Source organism: Chiloscyllium punctatum, chromosome 4, assembly GCF_047496795.1.
Source record: "Chiloscyllium punctatum isolate Juve2018m chromosome 4, sChiPun1.3, whole genome shotgun sequence".
In the NCBI taxonomy this organism is placed as follows: Eukaryota; Metazoa; Chordata; class Chondrichthyes; order Orectolobiformes; family Hemiscylliidae; genus Chiloscyllium; species Chiloscyllium punctatum.
The window spans coordinates 74,026,465-74,042,899 of record NC_092742.1 but is presented as its reverse complement, the minus strand read 5'-3'; positions in this window follow the sequence as shown (position 1 = coordinate 74,042,899).

Sequence of the window (16,435 nt, the reverse complement as noted above, 5' to 3'; positions counted from 1 at the left end):
ATTTAGAAATGGTGAGGAAAGCAAGCTACCATTACCAACTACCACTGGACCTGAAACTAACTCTGATTTCTCTCCACAGATGCTGCCAGACCTACTGAGCTTTTTCAGCAATTTGTTTTTGATTCTGATTTCTAGCATCCACAGTTCTTTTGGTTTTTACCATTATGTGCTACTTTTGCTCATTCATTTATTCATTCATGGGATGAGGGCATCGCTGACCAGGCAGCATTTATTGTCCATTCCTAATTGCACAGAGGGCAGTTAAGAGTCAACCACATTGCTGTGGGTCTGGCGTCACATGTTGGCCAGACCAAGTAAGGATGGCAGTTTCCTTCCCTGAAGGACATTAGTGAACCAGATGGGTTTTTCACGACAGTTGGCAATAGATTCAGGGTCATCGTTAGATTCTTAATTCCAGATATTTATTGATTTTAAATTCCACCATTTGCCATTGTTGGATTTGAAACTGGCTCCCCAGGACGTTATCTGGGTCTCTGGATTTACAGTCCAGTGATAATAATACTTGGAAGTGCTGCTCCTGATTTCCTGGGCAAATGAAACCTATCCTTTAGGATCTCTCCATTTTTCTCAGTGATCAATTGTATTGAAGAATGGGTCTTGCTGTAAAATTCTTTAAGTTTCTGTTCTTGTAACTCTCAAAAGTATCTTGATCCAGCAAAGCAGGACCCTGGCTTTATTGCTGAAAAGCCATCAAACGCTTTGTTCTCTTTCATGAATAAAGAAGAGAGGTTTAAATCCCTGCATACTAAAATATCATGACAACCACCAATAAATTTGGTAGTTAGGTGGTTAATTCTTCATAGCAGAAATTGATAACTTATCATTTGCTAATTGAACAAGTATCATCTTACACTACTTAGGTAGTTCAAGCAGTTGATTTTGGAAATTTGTAGCACAAAATTTACTTCAATTTGAACTTTTTAAAATAAAAGAACATGACAGAACTGTCTAGCCTTGCATATTGTTGCTTTATAATCATCCAACATGTACAAATTTGTCAGTTCTCTTGAAGATTGGAAATGTGACCTAGCAATTGCACGCTTAAGTAGCCTAGCTCTGGGTGATTTGCAATCAGCTCCCCTGTTGCTGCTTGAAATGGTGGCAAACAACGTCAGTGTTGTGGTGCTTTCACAGTAACTGATATAGTTGTTTGGCTATGATAATGGGATCATGCAGCAAATGGGAGGTTTGTGGTGAAAAATGCGCACTCTCAAGTCTCTGTGAGTCAAGCCAGCAAAGATTTTATTTGAACACAAACAAAGAAGAAGTTCACGTAGGTGACCCAAAACACTTCACAAAAGTACAGAGGTTTTAGTACACATTTATAATTTACAACTTAATTGAGGCCCATGTTATCTCAACTTTCAGCTTCAGGTGTCCTAATTTCCATGTCAACTTAACCTTTTACCTGAACTTCCCTTCCCTTATCTCCTTGCTCTGCAGAGCAATTAATGATATCCTTACACAGGTATTATTGTTACAACATTGAAGAAATCAAGTATTATGACAGTACTTGTTTTATGAGCTTGAATCCTATTAATATTCACCATTATTTCAGCAGCATTCATCTACAGCCTTTTTTGTGAATCCTATTCTCTTCGTAGAGAGCTCCTTACTCAGATTTGGAAAGACCTGCATGATGTGTGGAGTTTTTGTTTAAGGATGCAATGTGTGTGACCCTCAAATGCTGTCACAGCATCCTATTCTAGCTTGTTTTTTTCACCTCCTCCATTAATACATCAGGGGAATTCCCACATGGATAGTTGATAAGTAAATATCCTTTAATCACATGGCAGGCATTAGATCCAAGCTTTGTCTGCAAATTAACAATTAAAGAAAAAGATAAAGCATTGGAGATCCCAAGCTCTTATAGCTGGACACAGCTACAAAGTTGTGGTCAACCTTAATAATCACTAATTCAGCCTCCGCTGGAGTACAATGTCTAATTCTGAGCATATACTTTAGGAAGGATATCAAAACTTTGGAGACGGTGCATAAAAGATTCACAAGAATGGTTCAAAGGATGTGAAGCTTTGGTTATATGTGTAGAGGATGTTAAAGGAGATTTATCAAAATCGTGAAGGGGCTAGACAGAGTGGATTGAGAGAAACTATGCCCCTCGGCAGGAGAGTTGTGAAGCAGAGGGCACCAATTTAAGGTGAAGCATCGGTGACATAAAGAAAAATGTTCAGGACCGGGAGTAGACTGCCTGAAATGGTGGTGGAGGCAATTGCAATCTTGGCTTTGAAAAGTTTTTGGATAAGCACCTGAAGAGGTAAAAATTGTAAGGCTATGGGAAGGCTGACATAATGGGATCAGCTGGGTTGCTCTTATTGACAACTGGCACGGGCACCATGGGTCAACCATTCTACGATTTCTGCTACATCCAGATGTACCCAAAGTAGCTTGTGTAGCTGAAGCTGACAATCAGTACAGACTTTCTGCTACCCTCAACACAGTGTCACAAAAACTGGAGCCAACAGCAGTAAGGATCACAGGATAATGTTATCCCAATGAATGTCACTATATAATGTAATCAGGGAATCATATGAATAGATGAGCTTGCAAAACAGAACTTCATAGGCAAACCCAGCATCACATTACGAGAGGAACAGAATGGAAACCTAATTGTGAGAAGTCCCATTACAATTTGACGGACTCAAAATGGTGGTGTAATATTTCTACAATACTGTAGATAGAAAATTAAAGCAATTTAATTTGCAGTTTATTTTGGTATCAAGTTGTGTTCAGCTTTTAGAAAGGGTTGCACTTCCTCATCTTATTTTTGATATCGGATATATGCATTTTATAAAACTGGCATAGAACAGAGTTCTTATATTTCTATTTACAATTATTTTCCTTCATTAATCCCTGATGAACTTTAAATACAAAACATCACTCTTCTTGTGAGGATTTCAGAGTACTGAATTCCATATGTCTGTGTCTTTCTTTTCATTGACAATTTAATAGCTTTTCAAATCTGTGGTTTGTAACATTTAATTGAAACGTTCTCACTTCTCTCATCTTTACATTTACTTGTTTAAAGCTTGGTTGGATCTGAAACTTAATGTGCCAGTGAGATTGGGGTGTATTTGAATCGGACGCCTGTCTTGTAACGATAGGTGGAGCTCCATTTCAAACTGAAACCTGGCCAAGTTTAAATTAAGCATAGAACTAAAATACAATTTATTTTTGCCAGAAATATTAGTTCAAAATTGTAACTTATCTGTCTTCAGTTAGAATTTATCTTTATGGTCCAATTTCACCAGTTGGCATGATGACTATCAAGTTTGAAAAGCCTGGATGAGTGCAGCCCCAATAAGGCTCAAGAAGCTTGACACCATCCAGGACAAAGCAGCCTGCTTGATTGGTACCACATTCACAAGCATCCACTCCCTCCATGATTAGCTTGGTTGACAATCAGTACAGACTTTCTGCTATCCTCAACTCAGTGTCACAAAAACTGGAGCCAACAGTAGTAAGGATCACAGGATAATGTTATCCTAATGAATGTCACTACATAGTGTAATCAGGGAATCATACGAATAGATGAGCTTGCAAAACAGAACTTCATAGGCAAACCCAGCATCACATTATGAGAGGAACAGAAGTGTGTACTATCTGCAAGATGCGCTGCAACAATTCACCAAAAATCCTTATATAGCACCTTCCAAATTCACAAGGACTTCCATCTAGAAAAGCAAGGGCAGCAGATACATGGCAACAACACCACCTTCAAGTTCTCCCATCCTGACTTGGAAATGTATTGCTATTTCTTCACTGTCGCTGGGTCAAAATCTTGGAATTCCCTCCCTGATGGCATTGTGGACTGCAACATTTCAAGAAGGCAGTTCACCACCACCTTCTGAAAGGCATCTAAGAATGGGCAATAAATGCTGGCCTGGACAGCGACTCCCATGCCCCACAAATCAATAAAAAGAAAGTAATGCCCTGTGTCTTAGCAGTGCAAAAGGCATGGGTTTTGCCATTTTGGCAAAGATGGCAGCCTAGTGCCTGAAGCACATTTTAGGGGCCTTCTCTCTCTCTCTTTCTCTCTCTCTCTTCCTCTCTCTCTTCCTTTCTTTCTCTCTATGCATCAAATTTGTCAGGAATAAGTGACTTTGGCTGCAGCGGTTGAACTAGCCGAGATTATGATCCCAGCAAAATGTGTTTCTGTGCAGCTGGTAGAAACAAGCAAAGTCCTCCCATCGTCTGAGAGTGTCTGCAAGTCTGAAATCTGTCTTCCTCCCATTGGCTGTCTACCCTGATCCAAAGCCATCCCTGGGATTTACATGAAGGCCATAGCTTTTGAGTGGGGAGGCACCATGCTGAAGCCAATACAATTGCTGATTTGCCTATTGAGACCATTTGATTCAGTTGTTATACATCCAAAAGTAGATCAACTTTAATCCCTTGGAATTTTATGTTTGGTTTTTCAATAAACAAAAAGCAAACTGTACTTGAAAGAAGATCATAAATGTAGCATCTACAAATAAGCCATGCCATTAGACAACAACTCCAGGTACTAAAGCCGCAATGGATTGATCAGACCAACAGCATTTTTAAAACATATGCACTCAGGTTAAGTTTCCGATTTTGTACAGACGATGATGCATCTTGTCACAATAACAAACTGCTTCCTTTCTGTTTTGGGGACATGATTTGTAATTAGTCTGACCCAAGTTCAGAGCTTTTCTAAAAGCTGGTTCAGATAAAGTCATACACACAAGCCTCTGTTAGCAGAAACAGGTGTTGGCTATGATTAGGGAGAAATTACATCATTTGAACAAAACCACAGCCAGACACAAAAACATTTGCAGATATAAAGCTGCGTTAATGAGAGCCAAATTGATTTGGCATCCAGGAGAGATTTTTTGCCAAGAAAAGCATAGAGGCCTGCACTGGCCCAGATTCTGTTTACTGAGTGTCAGTCTTCATCATTAGTAAAGACCAATAATAGCAGTGAGAAGACCTTTGAAGCCGGGAGTATGAGGGAAGGCTGGGTGGCTACCTCTGATGTCAGATCCAATATTCTGATTGCAAACTATTTCCTGGATAAAGATCATGTTTGTCAGATGAAATGGAATTTAATCCGTACAATGCAGATCATAGGGCAGTCATCCTAATTACAACATCCACGAAATCACTGATAAAAAATTCTGATATGTGCATAAGACACAATGTCATTCTTTTGCACTACAAAGGCTAATTGTAAAATAGTATCCCACATAAAATCATTAGTGCTAATCAGATGCCATCAGATCTGGATCTCTCTAATTCTTCAGAAAAAAAAGTCTATTTAAAGTTTAAGAAGTTAAGGAGCATTAACTCCTTTGTGACTAAATCATATTTCTTTCAACCAAAATTTGCCCAGTTCAAAACTTGCTCTATCTTCTGCTAATGATTTTTAAAATTCATTCATGAGACATGGGCTTTGCTAGCAGGGCTAGCATTTATTGCCCACACCTAGTCGCCCTTCAGAAGATGGTGCTGAGTTGCCTCTTAAACAGCTACAATGCATGTGCTGTAGGTTGACCCACAATGCCATTAGGGAAGGAAATCCAGGATTTTGACCAAGTGACAGTGAAGGAATGGCAAAATATTTCCAAGTCAGGATGGTGAGTGGCTTTCAGGGGAACCTGCAGGTGGTGGTGCTCCCATGTATCTACTGTCCTTGTCCTTGTGGGTGGAAGTGGTCGTGAGTTTGGAAGGAGCTGTCGATGGAAATTTGATGAATGTCTACAGTACATCTTATAGGTAGTACACATTACTGCTCCTGAGCATCAGCGGAGGAAAGCTGGGTGCTTGTGGATTTGGTGCCAATCAAGCGGGCTGTTTTGTCCTAAATGGTATCTTGTTTCTTGAGTGTTGTTGGAACTGCATCCATCCATACAAGTAGGGAACATTCCATCACATTCCTGACTTGTCCCTTGTGGATGGTGGACAGTATTTGGGGAGTCAGGAAGTGAGTTACTTGCCACAATATTCCAAACCTCTGAACTGCTCTTGTGAGCTCTTATATGGTGAGTCTAGTGAGTTTCTGGTCAATGGTAATCTCCAGGATGTTGATAGTGGGGTAGTCAGTGAAGATAACATCATTGAATGTCAAGGAAAGATTGTCTCTTATTGGAGATTGTCATTGCTTGGTATTAGTGTGGTGTGAAAGTTAGTTGTCATTTGTCAGCCCAAGCGCAGATATTGTCTGGATCTTGTTGCATTTGAACATCGACTGCTTCAGTATCTGATGAGTCATGAACAGTCCTGACTGTTGTGCAATCATTGGCAAACACCTCCACCTCTGACCTTATGATGGAGGGAAGTATCAATCAATCCAATATATTTACTGTCCGAAGGTAGGGGACTAAAATGTGCAAGAAGATATCCTGAGGAAAGGAGGGAGAACGAAAAGAGAAATTGTAAAATAGATGCAGAGAAACAAAAGTTGGTATTTAATTTAATCCATTCTAACATGCCACTGATATAGTCTGTTAAAAGTTGATAAATGTGCAATTTTCCATAAAATTATATAATATCATTGTTAGGATGCGAACAAGGCAAGCATTTATTTTCAATCCACATTTGCCTTTGAGAAGACGTTGGTTTTCTTGAATCAAAGCAGTCACATCATAAGCAAGTTCTCACAAGGCTAGTAGCTCGGATTTCCAGGTTTTTTCCAACCAGTGCTCAACATGAAATGGTGTTAAATATCTCAGTCAGGAAATATGTGACTTGGAGGGGAGTCTGATGAGATATGGTCCCTCATATGTCCCCTATACTTGTGCTTCTCACTGTTGGAGTCCATGGTTTGGGAAGAGTTGCCAAAGAAGACTTAGTGAGTCATCACATGTAACTTGTAGATCAAGGTTGCCCAATGTTTTGAATAGAGCGGAGGGGCAGATGACAATTTTCTTCTCTCGGGGGCCAGTGAACAAATTTCATAATTGTTTACTGCTCAACAGCAAACAATAATTCCTGAAAGAAACTCCCAAACAGGACCACCAAAGTGACCACTAAAAAAATCAAGCAGCAGAGCTAACTAATTTTTGTTTTTAAATTGTGCTTTTGGTTAGGAAGAAGAAAGTGAGGACCACAGATGCTGGAAAGTCAGAGTCAAAAAGTGTGACGCTGGAAAAGTAAGTCAGGCAGCATCCAAGGAGCAGGAGAGTTGACTTTTCAGGTATTATCTCTTCAGCATTTGATTATGAAGCAGAGCAAGGGAAAGAGATCAAAGACTGGGTCTCAAGTCCTGAATCAGAGCGAAATGGGCAGGGACTGGTGCCAAGCTAAAGAGTTGGGTTTAAGTAACTGTGACCATGATTCATGCCTGATGGGATGGTCTCTAAGCTTGCCATGGCAGAATTCACATAAAAGTGGTAGGAATTTTCTCACACTGAAGCACAAGTATGCAAGATTGCAATGAGTTGGGGAGCTGTTCCTTTGGGAATATTGTTGGGCTATATTTCATGGTGAACTGGCAGAATTCTAGTTCCAAAGACTTTGGTTGTGCAAAGTACATTTGGATAAGGTCAAACGTGCCTCACAACTTCTTATTAAGGCATAACTATAACCACTTTGGGAAATGACAGTTCCGCACTATGTAAATGTGTAACATGAGGCTTCATTGTTATGAACATGAGGGCTCAAATTGTGAAATGTCACACAGATTATCTGCTGATGGAGAATCTATTGGAGAATCCTGTCCTCAGCCATTGTGGCCTTGTTGCTACTTTTGAAGACAACCCAAAAGGAGACAATGATGAGAACATTATCCAAAAACCCAATCAAAGCAATAATCTCATATAGCTGCCACACAGCCTCCCAACGAAGAAACAACTGTTAAAGATTCACCAAGGAGTCAGAGACAAATATGAGATGCCAATTCTACAGGCCTCATTGTCATTTTTAAAAATTCATTTGCACAACCACTGACTATGGATGTCCATCTCATCACCACTGAACTGTATCATTTGCTGGAGCAGGACATGCACTCAAAAGGACTGAGTGGTCATCCTTCCCTGTGACCATCAACGTTACAGCTGACTCCACTTTTATGTCAATGGCTCGTTTCAAGGAACCCTGGGGTCCTGGGTGGCATCTCCCAATCCTTGACCCATAGATGTAACTGGGATGATACTGATGTCATCTTCTCAAGACCACACCTCTTCATATCCTTCTCCCACAATGAGAAGCTAAGACAGTGAGCATCTTCATCATCACTGATTTCCCTGAGGTACGTTTAACTGCACCCACATTGCTTTGATTGCCAAACACCAACCTGCAGAGTCTGTGAACTAAAAAGGCTTCCACTCTTTGAATCTTTAAATTATATATGACCATCGATGCTAAATCTTGGAGATTTGCTTCAGATATCCTGGGAGCTGCATACATACTGTATTGAACAATGCCGAGGTTCCTGCATCCTTCTAATGTCTTCAGGTCATACAAGGATGACTACTGGGAATCAAGAGTTCCTATTCCAACCTACTTCCCAAATGAGTGAGCTGGGTTTGGACTTTGTTTCATTGTTCAAGATTCTGTTGATAATCTGGAACATGGCCCTACTTAGTGTAAATGAAATGTAGACCTTGTTATTTTTGTGGGTCTTGACCTATTCTATTGCTTAATAAATGTTTCATTATCATGTTATTCATGTGGTTGTACACATAGTATCTTCAGGTGATCTACACATGACCTGCCTTCCACAACCATTGGGGACAAAGCCACAAGCTTTGAGACAGTGAAAAGACATTGCATGTTAAGTAGCTCTTCAAGCATCCGTCAAGTTATGACATCCAAGTGATGTCTTGTGCAGTCACTCATGACACTCACCAGGTTGACAGGAATCCTGAGGAATTTCCTTTTGACATTTCAATTGTAAGTAACCTTTCAATGTTTCAAAATTGATGTAGACCATTATGTTTACCTGAAATGCTTGAACATCCTCTAGGACAACACTAAATGTGCAAGATGCAATGCTTTGTACAACATATCTCAGACTATTGTGTTCTGAGGTAAAAGTGGGCAAGTGCGAGGTCTTGCACTTTGGCAAAAAGAATATAGGAATGGACTACTTTCTAAATGGTGAGAAACTTAATAAAGCCAAAGCACAAAGGGATCTGGGAGTGCTAGTCGAGGATTCTCTAAAGGTAAACATGCAGGTTGAGTCTGTGATTAAGAAAGCGAATGCAATGTTGTCTCTTATCTCAAGAGGGTTGGAATATAAAAGCAGAGATGTACTACTAAGACTTTATAAAGCTCTGGTTAGGCCCCATTTGGAGTACTGTGTCCAGTTTTGGTCCCCACACCTCAGGAAGGACATACTGGCACTGGAACGTGTCCAGCGGAGATTCACACGGATGATCCCTGGAATGACAGGTCTAGCATATGAGGAACGGCTGAGGATACTGGGGTTGTATTCGTTGGAGTTTAGAAGATTAAGGGGAGATCTAATAGAGACGTACAAAATAATACATGGCTTTGAAAAGGTGGATGCTAGAAAATTGTTTCTGTTAGGCGAGGAGACTAGGACCCGTGGACACAGCCTTAGAATTAGAGGGGGTCATTTCAGAACGGAAATGCGGAGACATTTCTTCAGCCAGAGAGTGGTGGGCCTGTGGAATTCATTGCCACGGAGTGCAGTGGAAGCCGGGACGCTAAATGTCTTCAAGGCCGAGATTGATAGGTTCTTGTTGTCTAGAGGAATTAAGGGCTACGGGGAGAACGCTGGCAAGTGGAGCTGAAATGCGCATCAGCCATGATTGAATGGCGGAGTGGACTCGATGGGCCGAATGGCCTTACTTCCACTCCTATGTCTTATGGTCTTATGGTCTTATGATCTGTCCATTGTACACCTCCTAGCATTAAATGCCTGTCTATCGCTCCCTTGAAAAGCTCAGGCATAGAATGAACCTTTTCCTCCAGAGATATCTGAAATCATTGATTCTGTAATCTTGCTTACAAGGTGTGTGCTTATGGAGTAGTGTATGCAGTTTTGATCTCTTTACTAAATCAAGGGTTTATTGCCAATGAGGCAGTATAGAGAAAGTTTGCTAGGTTAGGCCCAGGGATGGCAGTGCTGTCTGATGAAGAAAGATTAAGGAATGTAGACCTGTATTCTCTAGAGCTTTTAAGAATGAGAATCCATCACTTTGAAATGTACAAAACTTTTAAAGGACTTGACAGGGTAACAAAATGGCTCCTTTGGCCGGGGCTCAAGAGCCAGGGTACATGGTTTTGGAATAGGTGGCATCCGTTTTGGATTAAAATCAAAGGGATATAGAAACTTAGTCAATATGTTCAAGACAGAGATTGACAGATTTCTATACACTAAAGATACCATGGAGTCAGGAGATATGCAAGAAAATTACATTTGAGGTACACGGTCAGCCAAAAGCTATAAAGGCAGAGCAGGTTTGAGGGACTGAATGATCGAAAGCTGATCCTATATATCTGTTTTCCCAACCTGCTCAACTGTTCCTCTCAAGACAACCACTTCAACCTAATGAATCTTCTCTGATCTGCCCTCTGAGAAACAGTAATAATGGTGTGTTCTCAACAGTACTCTGAGAGTTGGATCGAGACTTCCTTACTTCAATACTGTACCCCTTTTGCTGTAAAGGCTCAGATTCCATGTACCTTCCTAATTGCTTATTGTACTTACATGTTAAGCTTTTGTGAGTTGCACTGCAATGTTGTGCAGTCGCTCTCCATATAAGTAATAATTTACTTTCCTATTCATCCCACCAAAGTTGGCAATGTCATATTTTCCAGCATTTCTAGCCCACTCACTTAACCCGTCTACGCTTCAGTGCAGAATCTTTGTACTCCGCTTTCCCACCACATCATTGCATTATCAAACATATCAAAATCAATTTTATAGATTACGAATAGTTGAAACTCCAGCACAGTCCCTGTAACACTCAACTAGTTACATTTTGCCAAACTAAAAATGACATTCATCACTCTTCTCTGCTTTTAGTTAATTAGGTAATTCACTATTCATGCCAATATGTTACTCTCAACTTGTGCAGCAACTTTTTACATGGCACATTAGTGAAGGTTCTTTGTAAATCCAAATTGGTTCCCTTTATCCACCATACTGGATCCAACCTCAAAGAATTCTAATAATCCCTCAAACATAGTTTTACTTTTACAAAAGCATGCTTACTCTGTTTTATTTTGTTTTGATTTTCTAGATATTCTTCCCTACTTCCTTAATACTAGATTCTAACATTTTCAAAAGACAGTTGTTAAGCTAACTGGTGTGTATTTTTCTCCTTTCTATCTCCCTCCATTCTTGAATAGAAATGTTACATTTGAAGTTTTATTTTGTACTGATGCGTTTCCAGCATCTAATCTGCTGGAGCACCTTGTAGAGCTCTTCTTTGTTTCTAAAATGTATCCTTGATAAGAATAACAAAATAGCTCCTGAATGTCTGCCAGTGTCCAGAGTGTGGTGCTGGAAAAGCACAGCAGGCCAGGCAGCATCAGAAGAGCAGGAGAATTGACGTTTCAGGCATAGGGCTTATGCCCAAAACATCAATTCCCCTGCTGCTCGGATGCTGCCTGACCTGCTGTGCTTTTCCAGCACCACGCTCTCAACTCTGATCTCCAGCAACTGCAGTCCTCACTTTCTTCTAGTCTGTCAGTGTCTGCCAGATACATGTACTATATTAAATCCTTTGGTAAACTTTCTTGCTCTCTTCAAACGTGTGCATACCCTTTAAATGATCACCATTTGATTTGGTTTTCAACTCCTCATTCTTGTTAACAAATATCTCTCCTCACTTTTCTGTGTTGAATTCAAGCTATCAATTTTCTGCCCATTCTACCAACCTGTCTATGGTCTCTTGAAGTCTGTGCTACATTTTTCACTGCTTACGACATTTCCAAATTTCGTGTCATCTACAAATTTCAAAATTTCAAAGTTTTGTATCCAAAAGCCCAAATTCTTTTATAAAAATTGTAAAATGCAATAGTCCTTGAAAAAGTCATCTTTTTTTGGTTTGAACAGCAATCATTACCAAAACTTTCTTTTCATTCTTAAAACCAATTTTGAATCCATAACGCTAGGATCCCTGATATCCCATGGGCTTCAATTTTGCTAATCTGCTTATTATGAGATACTTTATTAAATGGTTTTGAAAGCCCATACACATAATATCAACTGCATGCCATTCACCCTCATCTCATCAAACATCAATCGGGTTATAAAAATGTAAACAGGAAACTGTGGGAATCTGAAACAAATCTATACGTAATGACAAAAGACAGTTTCATGTTTGACTTTAATCTCTCATCTGAACTGGCCACTAAGAAGTGAGATTGAAACAAAGGGAGAGGAAAGAATAAGATATAATTGGCAGAATGCATCTTTGAAATATTGACCAGCTGTGGGTGATCATAATCTAAAATTAAACAGAAGTAAAAGAACAAAATAAATGACAAAAGCATGGACTACACACAAAAAGCTGTGCAAGTACACAGCACTCTAAAAGGTTAAAGCCAGAACCAGCATCAAGTTTGCAGATTCAACTTTATTCTGACAGAGTCCATGCTCGCATGTCCAATTTACTTGAAACCCTGCACCCTCCATTCTCCATTCCTTTCCACATCCCCTCCGCTACCTCCACTACCTGATTTCAGGTACATTCCTATTATGTCTATCTCTGTGAAAGTAGGAAAATGGTTTTACTTCGACTTTGCTGAAGTCAAAACTCACTCGAGAGAGCTGGAAAGTGCTCATAAGAAACAGAAGATTCCGTTTGCTAAATCTGCTATAATTTTGCTTGGAATAGTTGGAGAAAGCAAATAATAATGAGACTAAAGCGGGAATTGAATTCAGAATTAAATGGTCAAAGCAGTGTCTGACAAAGTTAACAAATTTGTTTTAATAAAATGGAAGATTAAATGATATTTAGTCACAGAGTCTGCTATGATATTTATCATGAGACCGAGCAGAGGTTACGGCAACGGATGAATGGGCACTGCACAACAATCAACAGACAGGAGGGTTCCCTCCCTGTCGGAGAACACTTCCCTAGTCCAGAACATTTGACCTGGGACCTCTGGGTGACCATCTCCAAGGCAGGCTTCGGGACAGGCACCAATGAAAAGTGGCTGAGCAGAGGCTGATAGCCAAGTTCTGTACCCATAGGGATGGCCTCAACTAGGACCTTGGGTTCATTTCACAGTACAGGTGATCACCATTGCACTGTACACACACACAGACAGATGGACACACACACTCCTATACACACACACGCACACATTTACATATAAGTTGATGGGGTGAATTCGTACTTGCAGAGTTACATTTTACTTCCCTCAAAAACTGCATGAATCTATGTAAGATTCTGTAAATTCATTTTTTTAGATTAGCATCAGTCTAAACATTGTGGCACAGACAGTATTTGCTATAAATTCTGTGTCTTAGAATCTTATACTCCACAACCACCTGATAAAGGAGCAGCACTCTGAAAGCTAGTGCTTCCAATTAAACCTGCTGAACCGTGACTATGATATTTAAAAGATATGTCCAAAGATATTGGAAAAAAAAAGTCTTAAGGATTCTAAAGAAAGGATAAGATTAAAGTGATTAACATTTTCAAATAGTCAGTAAATGTGAACTGGCTACCATTCCTTTATTCTGTATTATACAAACTCTGTAATACAGGGAAAAGATTAGTCAGTGAACACTGAATAGAATATATTGTACTGGAATGGGTATCAGCAAGTCACTGTCTCGAATGAAAGGAGTGACGAAAAGACTGAGTAGTAAGTAAGAAGTGGAAAGATTATTCACCTGTTATAATAGAACAGGAAAGATCAGTGTGAATTTAGATTGGAAGATTAAACAATTCATACCAGAAAGACATAGTCTTTCCTGCTGAAATGGAAAGGTGAAGGGAAGGTGTGCTTGGTGATTTAAGGATTGTATCTTCATTTTTATGTCTTTATTCTGAAACCATCTGATGCAGTGCCATACAACAGACTTGTGTCAAAAGTTATAGATCATGGTATTAAATGGCAAGTGGTAAAGTTGACACGGAATTGGCTGAGTGATATGAATCAAAGGGATCTTTTTCAGGCTGGAGGAAGGTTTGCAGTGGAGTTCACCAGGGGCTGATATTGGCAATCCTTGCTCTCCCAGATTTATATTAATAATCTAGATCTTGATGTGAAGAGGACAATTTCAATGTTTGCAGATCATACAAAATAAGGAAGAACTGTAAACTGTGAGGTGGACAGTTTGGGAGTACAGAAAGATATTGATAGGTTGAAGGAGTTGGCTCACAGGTAGCAGATGAGATTTAATGCAGAGAAGTGTGGGATGATGCATTTTGGTCAGAAGAAAATTGATGGACAACATAAAATAAGGTGCATTCTAAATAAATGTAGGAACAGAGGGATCATTGAAGGTGGCAGGACATGTAGAGAGAGCAGTTAATAAACCATATACAAGGGATCCCCAATTTACACACATGCTATTTACGACAACCATGACTAATTTGTGGCTATGGTTAGTAAACATTCAAAATTCTTGAGTGTTTTTTTTTCGAATCACTGTTGAAATCTGGGCGTTGCTGACTGGACTGGCATTCATTGCCTTTCAGTAGTTGCCCTTGAGAAGGTGGTGGTGAGCTGCCTACTCCTCACAGAATCCTGACATTGTTGAAACAGACCATTTGGCCCACAAGTCCACAGCGACCCTCCAAAAACATAACCCACCCAGACCCATTCCCCCATATTTACTCCTTACTAATGCACCTAACCTACATACCCCTGAACACTATGGGGCAATTTTGCATGGTCAATTGACCTGGCCTGCATACCTTTGGACTGTGGGAGGAAACCCACGCAGACACAGGGAGTATGTGCAAACTCCACATAGACAGTCACCCAAGGCGGGAATCAAACCCAGTACCCTGGCGCTGTGAGGCAGTAGTGATAACCACTGAGCCACCATGCCACCCATGCAGTCTATTTGGTGTAGGTAGACTTACAATGCTGTGAAGGAGGGCATTCCAGGATTTTGATCCAGCAACACTAAAGGAGCAGCAATATATTTCCAAATCAAGATGTTGAGTGGCTTGGAAGGAAACTTGCAGGTGGTGGTGTTCCCATGTATCTCCTGCCCTAGATAGGAGTGGTGTAGATTTAGAAGATGCTGTCTAAGGAGCCTTGGTGAATTTCTGGTGTTCATCTTATAGATGGTAGACACTATTGCTACTGAATAGCGATGGTGGAGGAAGTGAATGTTTGTAGGTGTGTGCCAATCAAACGGTTTGCTTTCTATTAGATGGTGTCAAGCTTCTTGAGTGTTTTTCATTTTGCATTCATCCGGGAAAGTGCTCCTGATTTGTGCCTTGTAGACTGTGGACAGACTTTAGAGAGTCAGGAAGTGAGTTACTCACTGAAGAATTCCCAGCATCTGGCCTTATCTTGTCATGACAGAGTTACAATGCGTTGTCGAATTGAGTTTATTTTTAAACACTCACATAGTCTGACTTTCAGTATACATGAAATGTTGAACCATTCCTCTTGAATCTGTAAAGCTGCTGATGGCCAGGCCTCCGTCTCAACAGAATAACGAGGGACGAGAGAGTGTAAATCCATGTAAAACACAAATGGTTGGTAACTATAATGGAGGGAAGATTTGTTAGTTTTCAGATGTGCTGTGGCAAAAGGTACTGTAATCGAGAAAGTATGATGTTTGTGATGTTTCCAATTGTCCACCAGCGGTGTCCAAAATCTGGATGCAGGTTCTCCCTGTCAGACTGCTTCACTGACCATAACCTTTTATAATGTAGATCATAAAATTATTCTGCTGGGTATTAGTAAAATTATTTCAGTGGATATTTTAGGAAGTTTCAATACAACATGAACAGTTTATTAAAATCTGCTGGTAAATTGTGCTCTTTGGACTTCAAAAAAAACCTAACTATTCTAGTCAAACTCCACTTTTCCATAACAACCTTAACTATTTAATGGTAAAAGTCAATTTTTAGTGTAATTGTTCAATTAATAAAGAAATCCAGAGGTTAACCTAATCCAATATAGTGAGTAATTTAACGATTAACATAATTTATCCTTAAACAAACTTCCACCAAAACAAGAGTTGGCTTTCTCACATAGATTATGACAAATACTCAAATTGGCATGTATAGAGATCCAATAAAAGTCTCCTAAGAAGCTTCACTCTATCCTTCATACCACAAAGACAATAAATCATTTTGCAATAATCTAGGAATTTTAGATTAGATTACTTACTGTGTGGAAACAGGCGCTTCGGCCCAACAAGTCCACACCGCCCCGCCGAAGCGCAACCCACGCATACCCCTACATCTACCCCTTACCTAACACTATGGGCAATTTAGCATGGCCAATTCACCTGACCTGCACATCTTTGGAC